Below are 15,999 nucleotides of genomic sequence, written 5' to 3' on the forward strand. Positions count from 1 at the left end.
CAGACCTAGGGAGCATTCTCGTTCCTTCCTGTGGACTGCCCTTAAGACTGTTTTGAAAAACTAAGGTAATTCCAAAACAAAAATCTTCATTAAAGTGGAGTTAAGACTGAGAGCACATTTTGGTAATGTAAGGGTAAAAATCCTTACAAGAACATTGCATGTTATGTATAATAAAATGCCTTAAAAAGCTAGGAAGTTCGCAGTTAAAGTATACTGAAGGGAAACCCAAACATTTGAAAGCAAGGACATTCATCGTTAAGGTATCAAAACTCCCACTGAAATTGTTGGGTGAGGGCAAGTGGCTCCATGTGCAGAAGCAAGGCTAGAATTTGTAACAATAAAAGAACAGTGCTCCAGAACTCCAAGGGGAGTTGTTTAGGAGACTTTTTTAAAATTCTGTGATGGCTTTTAATTTAAGAGGCAGGATTGTTTGTTGGTTTTTTAAAGTTGAATTATTACTTTAAAGACAGGCATCAATTATTGCTGTTTAAAGCCCAGCTCTAAAGAGTCACAGCATCAGACTGAAACTAGACCACAGAAAATACTGGATGGGATATTGGGAGACAGCTGAGTGGAATGATCATATTAAAGGCAGAAAGATGCTGTACTCTTTGTTCACTGCTATGAAAAATCAGGTACAGTAGTGCAGTATCCTAGACCAAATATCCTGGACCAAATATCCAGCTCTTTTCTCTCTCATAAAATCTGTGTATTTAGTTAAAAGGATTTAATACTGAATGTGTTATGATAATTAAACTGATATTAAAGTGCAAAAACCACGAGGAGTCCTTGTGGCACCTTAGAGACTAACAAATTTATTTGGGCATAAGCTTTCGTGGGCTAGAACCCACTTCATCAGATGCATGGAGTGAAAAATACAGTAAGCAGAATATATATTACAGCAAATGAAAAGATGGGAATTGCCTTACCAAGTGCACTGACTCCTCACTTGATAAGGCAACTCCCATCTTTTCATATGCTATAATATATATTCTGCTAACTGTATTTTTCACTTCATGCATCTGATGAAGTGGGTTTTAGCCCACGAAAGCTTATGCCCAAATAAATTAGTTAGTCTCTGAGGTGCCACAATGATTTCTTGTTGGTTTTGCTGATACAGACTAACTACGGACTACCGCTCTGAAATGGATTAAAGGGCAAGTGATTTTAAGAATTTGTTTGTTTTTTTTGGTTATTTGGTAGCAGTTCACCATTTAAACCTATAACAGATACATTGCACAATGTATCAGCTTTAAAAAATGGTCACCAAGCCTGCAAATGGATCCGCTTGAACAGATCCTTACACTTGCATGGATCTGTTTGCAAGACTGATGCCTTATGACTTCCATGGGCTTTGGATCAGGCCTTTGGAGAACATCCTCCACCCCCAGCAAATTACAAAATGCCAAACCTATTTACCTTTTGATAAGAGCAACAAGAAACACAAATAGAAGCATTTACTCTGTGTGATAGGTAGGGTTTGATGGTTTAAAGAGTTTTATAACCAGCTATATGCATGGTACATTCCAGATTCCACTGTAGCTCACTTAACAGGGTCTGAGATTCTTTCTGGTGACATCAGACTTCTCTCCTATTGATGTATGCTTACTCATGTTATCTGCTGCTTTACTTTGATTTAAAGTAACTGCAGCTGGCCTGCTTAATAACCTTTCCAGATTATGTTCTATTTGAAAAAGAAAAAGTGGTAATCACGTTAACCATATTTACCTGTGATTTTTTTTCTTACCTTGTTGAAGGGCTTAACTTTTTTTGAAATAAATTATGGTTTCATTTAAAAAACTGTCTATTGCATAAGATGTAAACAACTGAGCTTGGCAGCATTATGTCATACAACGTTTGTAGGATGGGATTTTCAAAAGTGCTCCACATTGGCCTAACTCTGCTTCCAAGGGAGTTGCCATCTATTGACAGTGGAAACAAAGTTAGACCAGTGTGGGTCACTTGTGCAAATCCCATCCCCAATAAGTAGCGGAACAATAGTTTATTAATGCAGGAACAGATTGAAGCATAAAAGTTAACGTGGAAGAAATTCTTTTTGAAAAGCCCAGAAGTGCAATGATTATCTCCAAGTAACTGTAGGGCATAGTGGAAATCACTTACAAAAGTATTGAGTCTTTATATTACAATGACATAAGAGAACTATTAAATTGTACATATGTCAAGCTGGGGAAAAGAGGTTCTATATGAAAAATATCTTTGCCTTTCTTTCCACCTCTTCATATTAATGTGAGATATTAACAAAGAGTAATGAGAAGGAACTTAAATTAGGAAGAAACTGATATGACTTGTCATGAAATATTCCTATCTTCACAGCTATTGTGCACTTTATCTAATTTCCATAGTTATCTGATCAGGACTGTTTATTTCACTGTTGAATTATTACTGAAGTCTGAGAGGGCACGGCTTTAAACAATGGAGCTGGTCAGCAGTGCTAGCAATTCATTTCCATAAAATCTAGCCCTGTGTGGGCATGTAAAGTTTGGATTTGGCCTCAGAGTCATCTTTAATACCTCATAACTTTGGTAGATGCTACCAAACAGGGTCAGACCTAAATCACAGCAAGACAAGTGACTGCTTGGGACCCTCTGCTTTTGTAAGCTTCATAATAAGAACGTCTTGTGATAAGCATGTTATGCTGCTGCACTGGCTGCTAGTGAGTTCTGGGTAACGTTTAAAGTGTTAGTTTTGAATTATAAAGCCATGTATGACTTGGGTCCCAGTTACCTGAGAAGCTTCTCTCTTCCCATGTGAAACTGCAGCAACTGTGTTTGATTAACCAGTGTGTTTGATTAACCAACTTCATCTTGGTTTAAAGAGGAAGGGACTGACGGAAAGCGGGATTGGTTGAGGGGTCCTTTGTTCTGTAATTAGCTTCCCAGTTTTTTCTCCAGATCCCACATTTGACAACCCTTAGGGCATGACACAAAAATGTTACAGTGATGAGCATGGTAGGGATGGATGGATAGAATTACCTGTTCTCCTATGGTAATGCAAATGGGAACTAACTGTATCCCTGTAACCTGGTTAACCTCCTGGACTGTCTGCTGTTTGCCTAGTTATTGAACACAGTTATATACTGTCTGCACTACAACTCTTAACCTGCTGTAACTGAATCAGGAAACGGCGATGTTGTAACTAGGCCTCCTAATTTGGTATAAACAGAGACTTAAGAGTGTGCAAAGCCATGACCAGGTATGGGTTTTCCACTCTGGCAGACAATGAAACAACTTGCTGCTTCCATGCATTTGACAGTTGGAATTATTGACTGAATGGAATATTAACTAAATGCCTATAATATTGAAGCTAGTTTTTCAACCCTGGTGGGTTCTGGCCAATGTATCTGGAAATATTCACTGACAAACAGATAACCATCTGAAGAACATGAGCACTAGGTCTTATGAATCTAGGTCTTAAGACTCAGCCAGCTCTGCATGAGGCACCTGGCTGTAGCCACCAAGGACTTATCAGATGGACATTTTATCTCAGTGTTGATCTGTCAAACTGTTTTCCCCACTATTTTTAGGAATTTTAGCACCTGCTTCACCAGAACAGCAATTCAGAGGGTCTAAATGGTACCATCATTTTATATACTGTTCTGCCAAAGTAAATCCCTTTTGAAACCTGCATGAGAATAGCAGCCTCCTTAAAATGTAGAAGTGTGAGTCATACACTGAAGGAGCACAGGCATTGCACGTGTGAAATAGGAGTTTTAAAAGTGTTCCACACACTACTCTGAAAATACATCACAAGACAGTTGTTGCCCTTGCATTGAATTCACGCGCCATAGAGCATATCAAACTGACGTATGCAGCTGACGAACATAAAATGCCAGCAGAGAAGCTGGCTTTGAGCAGCCATAAACAAGACCACATAGGGAGACTCAGCCTTGCCTGAAAGCTCAGCTCTGCATGAGGCACCTGGCTAGACCCACTGAGAACTCGTCAGATTGTTGTTTTATCTGTGTGTTGATCTAACACTGTAGCAGGGTTGGGAGATGCTATTTCTCAGCTATTCTTAGGGATTTTGGCACCTGCAGTAATTCACAGGAGGTCTGAATGGTCCCACTTGACACACTGTTCTGGCAGGCAGTCTTACTGAAACTCCATTGTCTAAGCCTTTTCCTGGGCAGCTTCAGCCCTACCAAAAGTGGAGAGCAACTCTCATTAACTGCAACAGGAGTTCTACCCCACCTTCTCCAGGGCTGGTTAAGGCCCTCTATCCCTTTATTAGAAAAGCATCAGGGACAATCATTACTGATATGGCACACATGCACCTCCTCACCCCTCACCTCACATACACATTCTTTTCTCTTTGGACAATAGCAAGGCTCTAAATGCTGTGACTAAAGGAGGCTTAATTGGATTTACTTTGCAAATAAAGAGCTCTAATTGGGTTTATGATGACTTAGATTTGCAAGTCTGATTCCTCAAAGAAGTTGAGGTGCCTACGTTTTTCAGTTAATCAAGTTTCAAAGGTACCTAAAGGGAAGCAAAACAGATACTTATTCAATCCCCATAAATGTGGACTCTGAATAATTCATACATAACGTGAACTTGGTGATATGGTTACATTACATGTAAAATGACATCTTTGGGAATTACTGAATAGTGTCACTTGTTTTTCATCCTGAATGTTATACAGTACAAATAGGAAATAAAGTATTATTATTGGCAGTGAGAAACGACATGACTTGTTTTTTTGCTTGTACACAAATTGTTTCCATGTTTCATTAGTCTCTGGAAGTATTCTGCTTCTTTCCTCTCCTTGGGGACAACGGGAGAAACTTAAGCTAATGCAGATTGTATGTAACCCCGTGAATGCCATTCTCCTCTAGCTGAGTGAGCAAAGTGCTTGGAAATTTTGTGCCTTTTTTTTACCTCCATAAAATTATTAAATGTATCTGAGGAATAATATAAATCAACTTGTGCCTTATTTTATATCTTTGCAGGACTCAAAGAAAATATGAACTGGAATAGAGATAATGGCAAGTGAGTACAAAACAAGCATAGAAAAAGATAGTTTGATAGTTGCGTAGCATCAGTTAGAGAGAATATAGCTTCTCATTGTGTTTGATTTAACTATCTTTCTTAGGGTGAAAGGGGCCCTGTGTTTTCTCATCTACCTCTTAAATTCCTATCATAAGGAATACTCTTGTCTTTTAGGGAGAACTATCTCTTTTATAAAGATATGGAAATAGAATAGCAGCAGAAGTAAAACCAGTTCTGTTGTAGTTGGGTGAATTGTTAAGGAGAGTATATGGATTACAAAAAGTCAGTAATAGAACCCAACTCTCAGTCCTCTGCTCTGACAACAAGACAAAAAAAATCATGGTATAAATTTCAAATGCCTATTTACATTGACTTCATAAAGGCAGCATTAATTTCTGGCTCAATGACACTTTTTTATTATGGCAGTCCCACAGATGGGCCTGAACTAAATTTTGGATCTGAGCAATCACAAACTTTTGAGAAGTTTGAATCCAGATTTAAATCCAAACTTAATGATTGGCTCCTTTTCTGCTGACACAAAATCTCAAACTTAGCTCCTGAAACTTTGGGAAACTCGTACCCAGATCTAGATGTGGATCCACACCTTTCAGTTTTGATGATACTGTTATGCACACAGTGTAAGTATATAGATAGGAATATAAGAATTGTCCATATTGGATCAGGCCAGTGATCCACACAGTCCAGAATTCTGACTCTGACTAAAATAACCAGTAACAGAGACCTCAAAAGAATTCCATAGCTGTCCAATACAGGATTTATCTGCACAGAGGGAAGGTTTCTTCCTACCTTCCATGAGTGAGTGGTTGTGTTATGCCCTGAAGCATGAAAGCTTTTATTTTTTTTTATCCTGTGTATTCTAACTTTGGATAGTCTCATCCACATAAATGTCTAATCCTTGTAAATGCCAGTCATAGGTGGATAGGTAGAGACAATAGCTCTGATCTATCACTTAGAGTAAGTGAGACTAAAAAAAAGGCCAAGGTAAAAATAAAAATAAGTGACACAAATAAGTAGGATAAGCCAACTACTGTACCTGTGGTTTTTTTGTGTGGGGATGCTTAGGACCTTTTTTTGGGCATTTTTTGGCAGCAAATACTTGTGACTAATATGTACACCCCAAACTCAGTTTGTTTTGTGTGTATTTACCACCCCACGTGATTGAAGTCTGTGTGCACATTATTTTCCCCCTCAGTATAGCAAAAGCAGCTGTACAAAATATTTTAAAAAAAGTTCTTATCTTTTGTAAAACAAAGACCCACCCGACTTGAACTGGTCTATGGGCCCCACCCCTGCCCTTTTGTTTAGATCCTGGGATCATGTGATGAACTGGGTTAGCATTTTGCTGTTTATGCTACTCAGACCTCACCTATTCTGCTTTACAAGGATAAATTCTAAACCACAGAAAAATTCTACTATGGGACCCTTTTGTGATGGCTGTGTATAGCGTAAGGGATTGGGAAAGGGAGGTGGTGGTGATATGATACATTAAAACTGGAACAACTCATCTGGGGACTGGCAGCACAATTCAGGTATTAAAGGTCCTAATTCAGATTTCACACTTATGTAAATCAGGAGTACAGCTGAGTGAATAATTGGGGAGGTGGTTGGTTCGATGGCTGAGCTGAAAAATCTGGGGGGTCTTGGGAGGGGGGGAGAATCAGTTTTCAAATTATGTGCTATACGGTTAAAAAAAAATCACTCAGCTCTAGCTAGGAGTAATTTCTCTGAAGTCAGTGGAATCTCTCCAGTGTAAAAAACAATCTAAGTGAAATCAGAATCAGATCCACAGAGTCCAGTTTACAAAAGGTGCCTGAATAGGATACCTTCTGGACATTTCAACTGGGTTTTATTTGAGATGCATGCACTGATGTTACAGGCCTATTTCTGATCTTATTTTGGCCTGATACCAGTGTAAATCCATTGATGTCAGTGGAGCTATTCCTGATCTACACCAGTGTTAGTGAGGTGCGCTTTGTGCCTAAGTGCCAGTTGGTAGGTCCCCAATGTGGAATTGTGACCCATATCAAAACAGAACATCCCTCTGCATTCTCTTGATCTAGATAACAGCCCAGCTGGAACAGGACAGTGGACTACTAAGGGTGTCTCCACACTACAGTTAGTACAGCGGTACAGCTATGGTATTGCAGCTGTACCACTCTGCTCCGTAGTGTCGATGCTTCTATATCAACAAAAGGGGGGTTTCTATGGATGGAGTTAATCCACCTCTCAGAGAGGTGGCGGTTGGGTCAACAGAAGAATTTGTCCATTGACCTAGCTGCCTCTCAACCAGGGACTAGGTCAACTTAACTATAGCACTCAGGGTATAAATTTTTTCACAGCTCTGAGCGACTCAGTTAAGTTGACTTAAGTTTTAGGGATAGACCAGGGCTAGGTCAAAAAATTAAACTTTATTCCTCATGCATACAGGCTCATGCTGAGTGCATTTTTGAGCCATTGCCACAGGGGAAGATCTGGGAATGTCTGTGTCTCAAAAGGTATAGTCCCTTCTGAGTTCTCTATTACATAGAACAAATGTGCAAACTGCACCACCCCTTAGGATAGTGTAGCATACTCCTTCCTCTATCCCAGCCAGCTTTGTCTCCTGGTGCAGAGGAGGGAGTAATGCAGTGAGGTAACAGCCTCTGCCTCCATCGAGTGGCTTGCAGCTCAAGGGCACTAGGAGGCAGTGCTTTTGTGCACCTCTAAACATAGGGGCTGCCATTGAGTTTGACACTTGTGTGAGGGGCACAAATAGTGGGAAAGCACCTTGTACATACACCCAGGGTCAGGGTTCAAACACAAGCTAACCAACCCTTTTGGAGTCAGTTTACTTTAGCCAGGTAAAGACATTGGGTAATACATCTTGTTCTCACTTTGACACCCTAACTTAATTGGGTGCTTGAGCATTTCTGCTATCGGCCCATTTTGGAATATTGGAATTTGAAATATTTGGTATACAATTCCTTTTCACACACTGGCAAAATACTAGCATAGCTAGCTCAATGGCTGATTTAACAAAAAAGGAAAGACAAATATTCTAGAAATTGCACATTTTAAACAGACTGAAAATGGACATCAGTAAGACTTGCCTCTAGTATGTGTCATCCTAGCACAAATTGGTTCATTCAGTGAAATGAGAGTATTGACTAGATAGCTAGGAAATCTTAAACCACATATTACTGTGTATTGTCCCTGTAGTTATCTGCTGTGGAGTCCGTCTTGGCCTCAACTGGAACAAATTTTGACAACTTGATTTCAGTCTGACAGGGTAACTATGGTAATAGTATGCTTCCAGGTATTCATGTGGGTAGCGTGAAGAACTGGACACATTCCAAACTTCTACTCATTGTTTTATTAACACTCTGAGTCCTGATGTGTTCCAGTGCTCAAGCAGCTGGGAAGCTAGGATTAGAGAGAGAAAGAAGCCTGTGGGTTGGGGAATGTTTTAGCACGTTGTTGCAGTCACAACACTATAGCTGAGGTTTCTGTTTCCAGTGTAAACCCAGTTTTTATGTACATTATTACTTACATTTGCTAGGCATTGCTGCTGACTCAGGCCTGTACTATATGGACCATAGAAGAGGGCTCATTCCCTTCTGTGAGGTGTGTGATGAGCCAAAAATGACAGATCAGATGCACACAACGCTGAGGGTATGTCTACACTGCAAATGGGAGCAAGCCTCCCAACCTGGGTAGACAGACTCGCACTAGCTCTCTAAAAGGAGCAGTATGGACATTGTGAGTCCAGCAGAGATTATGGCTGGCCAGCTGAGCTTAGATCCAGGGGAGATGGGTAGGCTTGAGAACCCAACTTGCTGCCCGAGCCGCAATGTCCACATTGCTGTTTTTAGCGCCTTAGCTTGAGCTGAGGTAGTGTGAGTCTAAATCCGGGCTGAGAGGCTCACTCCCAGCTGCAGTGTAGACATACCCTTAGTGACCAGAAGATGGAACTGTCACATAGCTGTGCAACATTTATGTGTTTATTATTATTATTTATTAAATAATCAAAGTGCTTCTGAAGCTGATGCCTGGCCTCCCAGAAGAAGACACTGGGTATGTCTATACTCAGCAGCGCAGCTACTGTGCGTAAGCTATGCTGCTATAGTGTAGACGTGTGCTACAGCGATGGAAGGGTTTTTTTCCCTGGAACTTAGCTCAGCTTCAAACCTCTGAGTAATGTAGCTAGGTCAACCTAAGTTTTAGGTGTAGACCAGGCCTGTGTATTTATTAAACAGTTTTCCTTCACTATAGCTATCTCATTGGAGAGGGTCCTGTTGGAGTATAATTCAGTATACTTTAAACTCTGTTTAAATTAAAAACAACCAACCAACAAAGCATCCCTATGTGTTTCAAACTGCATCCTATATTGCTGCAGAGTAGACTAACTTTTTGGCCATGTTACCTGGTTCTGCCACAAGAGCGGACACAAGCAATGTCCCTGCTTGGTTATTTATTGAGCTTTATGTTTGATCTTTTAGTATTTTATGGGTTTTTTTAAATAATGTTTTTAATGCTTGTTTCATTACCACACTTTAACAGTTCGCACAATTTTGTCTAGGGATCTTTTAACATTCCCCCTCCGCTCCCCAAAATGTAGCAAAGCATGTATTGCTCATCTAGAGCCTGATTCAGCAGGTACTTCCTCATGTCTTTACAGTTAGGCATTATTAACCGAATTCAGTCAGTCTCTTTGACTGCAAGGGGGCAGAGAGGCTCGGTCTTCGGGATAGATCCAGCTAATTACCAATGGCCCAATCCTGCTAACATTTTCTAGTGAGTTGTTGGCTCCAGATCCACAAAGGTAGTCAGGCACCTAAGTCCCAGTTATGGCTCCACTGAGATTTACAAAGCTCCTGCTGCACCTGGTAGTTACCTAACCTCACTGAGTACCTTTTTTTTCAGGGTAAAAGTTGCCTCGTCAGAAGATAGGCATTCAGTCACCTAACTCTTGTGCAAGATCCAATCCAGTAGGTGTGCTCGGAGACCTCCTGCCGGACCGGGTCCCATTCAAAATCCAGGAGGAGGAGGTAGGAGGTAGTGGCAGTAGTGCTCTTCCAATTGCTCCTTCATTATTTATCCACAGTGAAACAGCTTCAGTGGGAGAAATTGAGGGAAGCTCCATATCAGAATATCCCAGAGCTCAGTGTTGGAGCACTCACTGGAGAGGTGGGAGACCTGGGTTGAAATCTTTTCCCCCCTTCCTCTGGCACAGAGTGAGGAATTGAATCTGGGTCTCCCACATTCCAGGTGAGTGCTCGTACATCTGGGCTAGAAGTTATAAAGTGGCACCACCACCTCTGTCCTTTTGATGTGGAGTGAGGCAGGTGCCTAACTCATTCCCATGAGAAACACCTAAATCACCTGGATCCAGGATATGCCAGTGCAGGATTTTTTAGGCTCTGCTGTCTTGTACAAAGGGATGGGTTCATTGTCTGGGTCACCTAACAGTGGAGTGAACAAAGCACTGTAGGGAACATTATTGTGTTGGCAGGATACTTGACTAGATGACCAAAAGGTCTTTTCTGTCACTAGCTTATTGATTCTATGGTTGGAGGGTACTGAAGGACGAAATGAGACAATGGAACAAACTGCCTAGGAAAGTCATGGAAGCTCATTCACTGGAGGTTTCAGAAGGAGGCTGGATGGCCATCTGTCCTGGATGGTTTAGACACAACAAATCCTGCATCTTGATGAGGTTTAGACTAGATGACCCTGGCAGCCCCTTCTTGCGTTATGGTTCTATGATTCTTCTTCGAGTGCTTGCTCATATCCATTCCAGTTAGGTGTGTGCGCGCTGCGTGCACGTTCGTTGGAAGATTTTTACCCTAGCAACACTCGGTGGGTCGGCTGGGCGCCCCCTGGAGTGGCACCGCCATGGCGCCGGATATATACCCCTGCCAACTCAACCGCCCCTCAGTTCCTTCTTACCGCCTGTGTCGGTCGTTGGAACAGTGGAGTGCGGTTTCACTGACCTCCACCTCCCTAGCTACTCTTAGTTCTCTGGTTATTTTGTTGTGTATATAATTCAAAGTTATATAGTTATAGTTAATTTTTATTGTTCATAGTTAGTGTATAGTTAAGAGGGGTTCGGGGATTAGCCCCTTCCCCGCACCCGGTGCCAGGGCCCATGCCTGGTTCACCAAGTTTCAAACCGTGCTTGGCCTGTCATAAGCCGATGCTGACAGAAGATCCACACGACTCCTGCCTTAAGTGCCTCGGGGAATCTCACCTGACAGATAAGTGTCACATTTGCAAGGCTTTTAAGCCAAGAACAAAAAAGGAGCGGGACTTTCGGCTAAAGCAACTCCTCATGGAGGCTGCTCTTACCCCTCTGCCTTCAGCACCAAGCGCTGGTCAATCGGCAGGCAGAAGCACCTCCTTGGCACCGGACTGCGCCGGTACTGCCAAGGCTCTCGGCACCGGCCGTCACTGTCACCAAAGTCAACTCAGCACCACTCCCTCTCCCCGAGGTCAAGAAAGCCTAAGACTCCTGCTGCTTCTGTGCCACCTGCACCGCAGCCAGAGAGCTTGTCTAAGTTGGATCACCCGGCACCGACACCTGCTGCGGCACCGATGACGTCGGCACCGTCGATTCCGGTCCCACGAGGGCCATTGAGTCTGGTGCCTGACAGCTCCCTGGCATGCGCTGTGGTTGAGCTTTCTGTTCCCTCCACACCGGAGACATTCTCAATGGTGAAGGATCTGATTGCCATGACAGAGTCGATGCTGCCTCACCCCGGCACCACCGATGTGGGTAATACAGTCTATCGGCAAGCCTGCCTTGATAAGACCATCCTCTGTCGGCACAGCAGAGCGGCACCATTCACGATCACGGTCCCGCAGACGCTCCAGGTCCCGTCGGCGCTCCCACTCCTGATGCCGCTCGCAGTCCCGGTACTGTTCTCCTCCTCGGTACCAGTCGCACTCTCGGCACCAGTCGGTATCCCGTTCGCCGGCCCGCTACTCTCGGCACCGTTCCAGCTCCCGGCACCACTCCAGGCACCGTGACTCCCGTAGCCGCTCCCGACATCGAGCCTCTAGATCTCGGTCGACCTCCTGGCACCGCTCTGGTCACAGGTCCCGATCTCGTTCCCAGTACCGGTACACCTCCCGGTACCAGTCCCCTATGCCGAGTAGGGCAAAGTTGGCTAGAGACAGAGACTGTGCCCAGGGCTTTTCAGCATCTCCATGGCCATCCAGACACGCATCAGTGTCATCCCACGCGGACAGCTCTTATGCTCAGGACTCCGATTCTGATATGCCCACCAGAGTCTTCCGAGAGACCCAGGCCCAGTACCAAAGACCCCATCAATGGCCTTTCTGGACATCTTGGGCACACCACCAGGCCCAAGGCGTACCAGTAGTTCCGTCCCGCTCTGTCTCATCAGATCACCGAGTGCCAGAGGTGACGGTTAGCTGTCCCCCTCCGACTGCTGTGGAAGAAGCCCCAGTTCACCCACTGGACTCCCAGGTTCCTCTGGAGCAGGAGATCGCCCCAGAGCAACAGGACACCCAGGACCCACTTGTCGGCATCTCCTCTTCCTCTTCTCCAGATGAGGCAGTGGCAGGAACATCCTCCTCGGGCCCTCCTCCAGTCGACCTGAGAGCCCATCAGGACCTCCTAAGGAGGGTAGCACTCAATAACCAGGTGGAGGAGGTCCCGGAGGTTTGGGACCCAGTAGTGGACATTCTATCGGCGGATGCCCCCACTAGAGTGGCCCTACCATTTATTCGGACCGTCCAGGCCAATGCCCATACTATATGGCAATCCCCAGCCTCTATCTCTCCTGCGGCTAGAGGAGTCGAGCATAAATATATGGTGCCCTCTAAAGGGTACGAGTATTTGTATGTCCATCCTCCTCCCTGCTTACTAGTCGTCCAGTCCGTTAATGAGAGGAAACGCTACGGCCAGCAGGAGCCAGCCCCGAAATCGAACGAGGCTAGGCAAATGGACCTACTCAGCCGCAAGGTGTACTCGGCAGGGGCCCTACAGCTCTGAGTGGCAAATCAACAAGCCTTGCTTAGCCGCTATAATTATAACACCTGGGTGGCGGTGGGTAAGTTTATGGAGCTTCTCCTTCAAGACTCCCGCCAAGAGTTCGCTGCCCTCTTGGAGGAAGGGAAAAAGGTGGCCAGAACTTCCCTCCAGGCCTCGTTGGATGCATCAGACTCAGCAGCCAGGACTCTGGCCTCGTGTGTTGCCATGAGGCGCATCTCATGGCTTCAGGTTTCAAACCTCCGGCTGGAGCTGCAGTATACCATTCAGGACTTACCATTTGATGGTAAAGGCCTCTTCTCGGAAAAGACTGAATCCAGGCTGCAAATCCTGAAGGACAACAGGGTCATAATGCACTCTCTCGGCATGCATATGCAGGTGACCCAACGCAGGCCTTTCTGTCCTCAGCCTCACCGCCCATACTCTGTGCCTAGACAAAGACAGGACTTTGGCAGGCGGCGCAGCCGAGGCGGTCGCAGACGAGCGTCAGGACCCCAAGGGGGCCAAAATCAAGGTCCCTTGAAACCACCACAGGGACCAAAGACGAACTTTTGAAGGTGCGCCTGAGGGCGGCATACCAGTTACAGGCTAGGATCCCTCTCCTCCCTTCTCCAACCGTCTCTCTTCCTTCCTTCCGGCGTGGTCCCAGTTAACTTCAGATCGCTTGGTCCTATGCATGGTGGAGTATGGGTACCACCTCCAATTTATTTCAACCCCGCCCTCCCACCCTCCAACCCTGTCCCTCTTCAGGGACCCCTCTCACGTCTTACAAGAGGTGCAGGTGCTCCTCTCCATAGGAGCCATAGAGGAGGTACCAATGGACGAAAGGGGCAAGGGGTTTTACTCCCATTATTTCCTAATCCCCAAATTGAAGGGAGGTCTCAGACCTATCCTAGACCTGCGAGGACTCAACCAGTTTACGATAAAGTTGAAGTTCTGCATGGTATCCCTGGGGACCATTATCCCGTCCTTGGATCCTGGAGACTGGTATGCCGCCCTCGATATGAAGGACGCGTACTTTCACATCGCCATCTTTCCTCCACACAGGAGAGATACCTCCGCTTTGTAGCCAACCGTCAGCACTTCCAGTTTACAGTCCAGCCGTTTGGCCTTTCTACAGCCCCGAGGGTATTTACAAAGTGTATGACCGTATTCGCCGCCTATCTCCGCCGACGTCAGATACACGTTTTTCCCTATCTGGACGATTGGCTCATCGAGGGGCCTCTGAGACACAAGTCACTCAGCATGTGGGCATCGTCAAGGACCTATTCACACGTCTAGGCCTGATGATCAATATAGAAAAATCCACTCTGGTTCCCACGCAGAGGTTAGACTTCATAGGAGCTATCCTGGACTCCAATCTAGCCAGAGCCTGCTTACCACAGCTGCGGTTTCAGGCAATGGCAACAATCATCCGAGATCTACAGAATTTCCCGACGGCCTCGGGTTGCACTTGTCTCAGTCTCCTGGGTCACATGGCTGCCTGCACGTTTGTAACCAAACGCGCCAGGTTCTGTCTCCGTCGTCTCCAAGTTTGGCTCAACTCAGTATACCGCCTGGGCAGGGACCCGATAGACACGATAGTCACCATTCCCTCGAGCACCCTAGGCTCCTTAGAATGGTGGCTAACTCCCTCCCTGGTGTGTGCAGGGATGCCGTTCCATCCGCCCCAGGCCTCAATGTCCCTGACGACGGACGCGTCATCTCTCGGCTGGGGTGCTCACCTCGGTCACCTTCGTACTCAAGGCCTTTGGTCTTCTCAGGAGCTGGCATTACACATAAATGTCCGAGAACTGAGAGCAGTCCGCCTGGCTTGCCAGGCGTTCCAGCAACAGTTGCGAGGCCGTTGTGTTGTCTGTAAACACTGAGACACAACTGCCATGTACTAAACAAACAGGGAGGGACACGGTCCTCCCCCCTTTGTCAGGAGGCCATCCAACTCTGGGACTTTTGCATAGCCCACTCGATAGATCTGGTAGCGTCCTTTCTCCCAGGCATTCGGAACACCCTGGCGGATCGACTCAGCAGGTCTTTCCTGTCTCACGAGTGGTCAATCTGCCCGGATGTTATGCATTCTGTTTTCCAGAAGTGAGGATTTCCCCACATAGACCTGTTCGCTTCCCGCGAGGGATTGATCTTGGACGCTTTCCTGATGTCATGGAAGAGCCAGCTCCTTTATGCCTTCCCACTGTTCCCGCTGGCTCACAAAGTCCTGCTGAAACTCCACAGGGACAGAGCGCGCATCATCATGATCGCTCCAGCATGGCCCAGGCAGCACTGGTACACCACGTTGCTCGACCTGTCGATAGCCAACCCAATTACCCTGCCACTCCACCCAGACCTCATAACTCAGGACCACGGCAGGCTTCGCCACCCAGACCTGCAGGCTCTTCACCTCACGGCATGGCTGCTGCGTGGCTAAACCAGTCAGAGTTACATTGCTCTGAATCAGTACAACAAGTTCTCCTGGGTAGCAGGAAGCCTTCAACCCGGTCAACGTACCTGGCCGAGTGGAAGTGTTTCTCCTGCTGGTGCGAAACGCTTAATCTTACTCCCACTGAGGTCTCGATCCCCTCTATTTTGGACTACCTCTGGTCTCTCAAACAGCAGAGCCTAGCAGTATCATCACTGAGGGTACATTTGGCAGCCATCTACCTTCCACCCAGGCGAAGGTGGTCGTTCCGTGTTCTCACACCCATGGTTTCGAGATTCCTCAAGAGCTTGAAGCGCTTATACCCTCAAGTACGCTGCCCAGCCCCAACCTGGGACCTCAACCTGGTTTTAACCAGACTTATGTCTCCCCCATTCGAGCCGTTAGCAACCTGCTCGCTGCTATACCTGTCTTGGAAGACAGCTTTCCTCGTAGCCATTACATTGGCCAGACGAGTCTCTGAGCTTAGGGCTCTTACGGTGGATCCGCCGTACACTGTGTTCCACAAAGACAAGGTGCAGTTGCGACCGCACCCGGCTTTC

This window comes from Gopherus flavomarginatus, chromosome 2 (genome assembly GCF_025201925.1).
Source record: "Gopherus flavomarginatus isolate rGopFla2 chromosome 2, rGopFla2.mat.asm, whole genome shotgun sequence".
NCBI lineage: Eukaryota > Metazoa > Chordata > Testudines > Testudinidae > Gopherus > Gopherus flavomarginatus.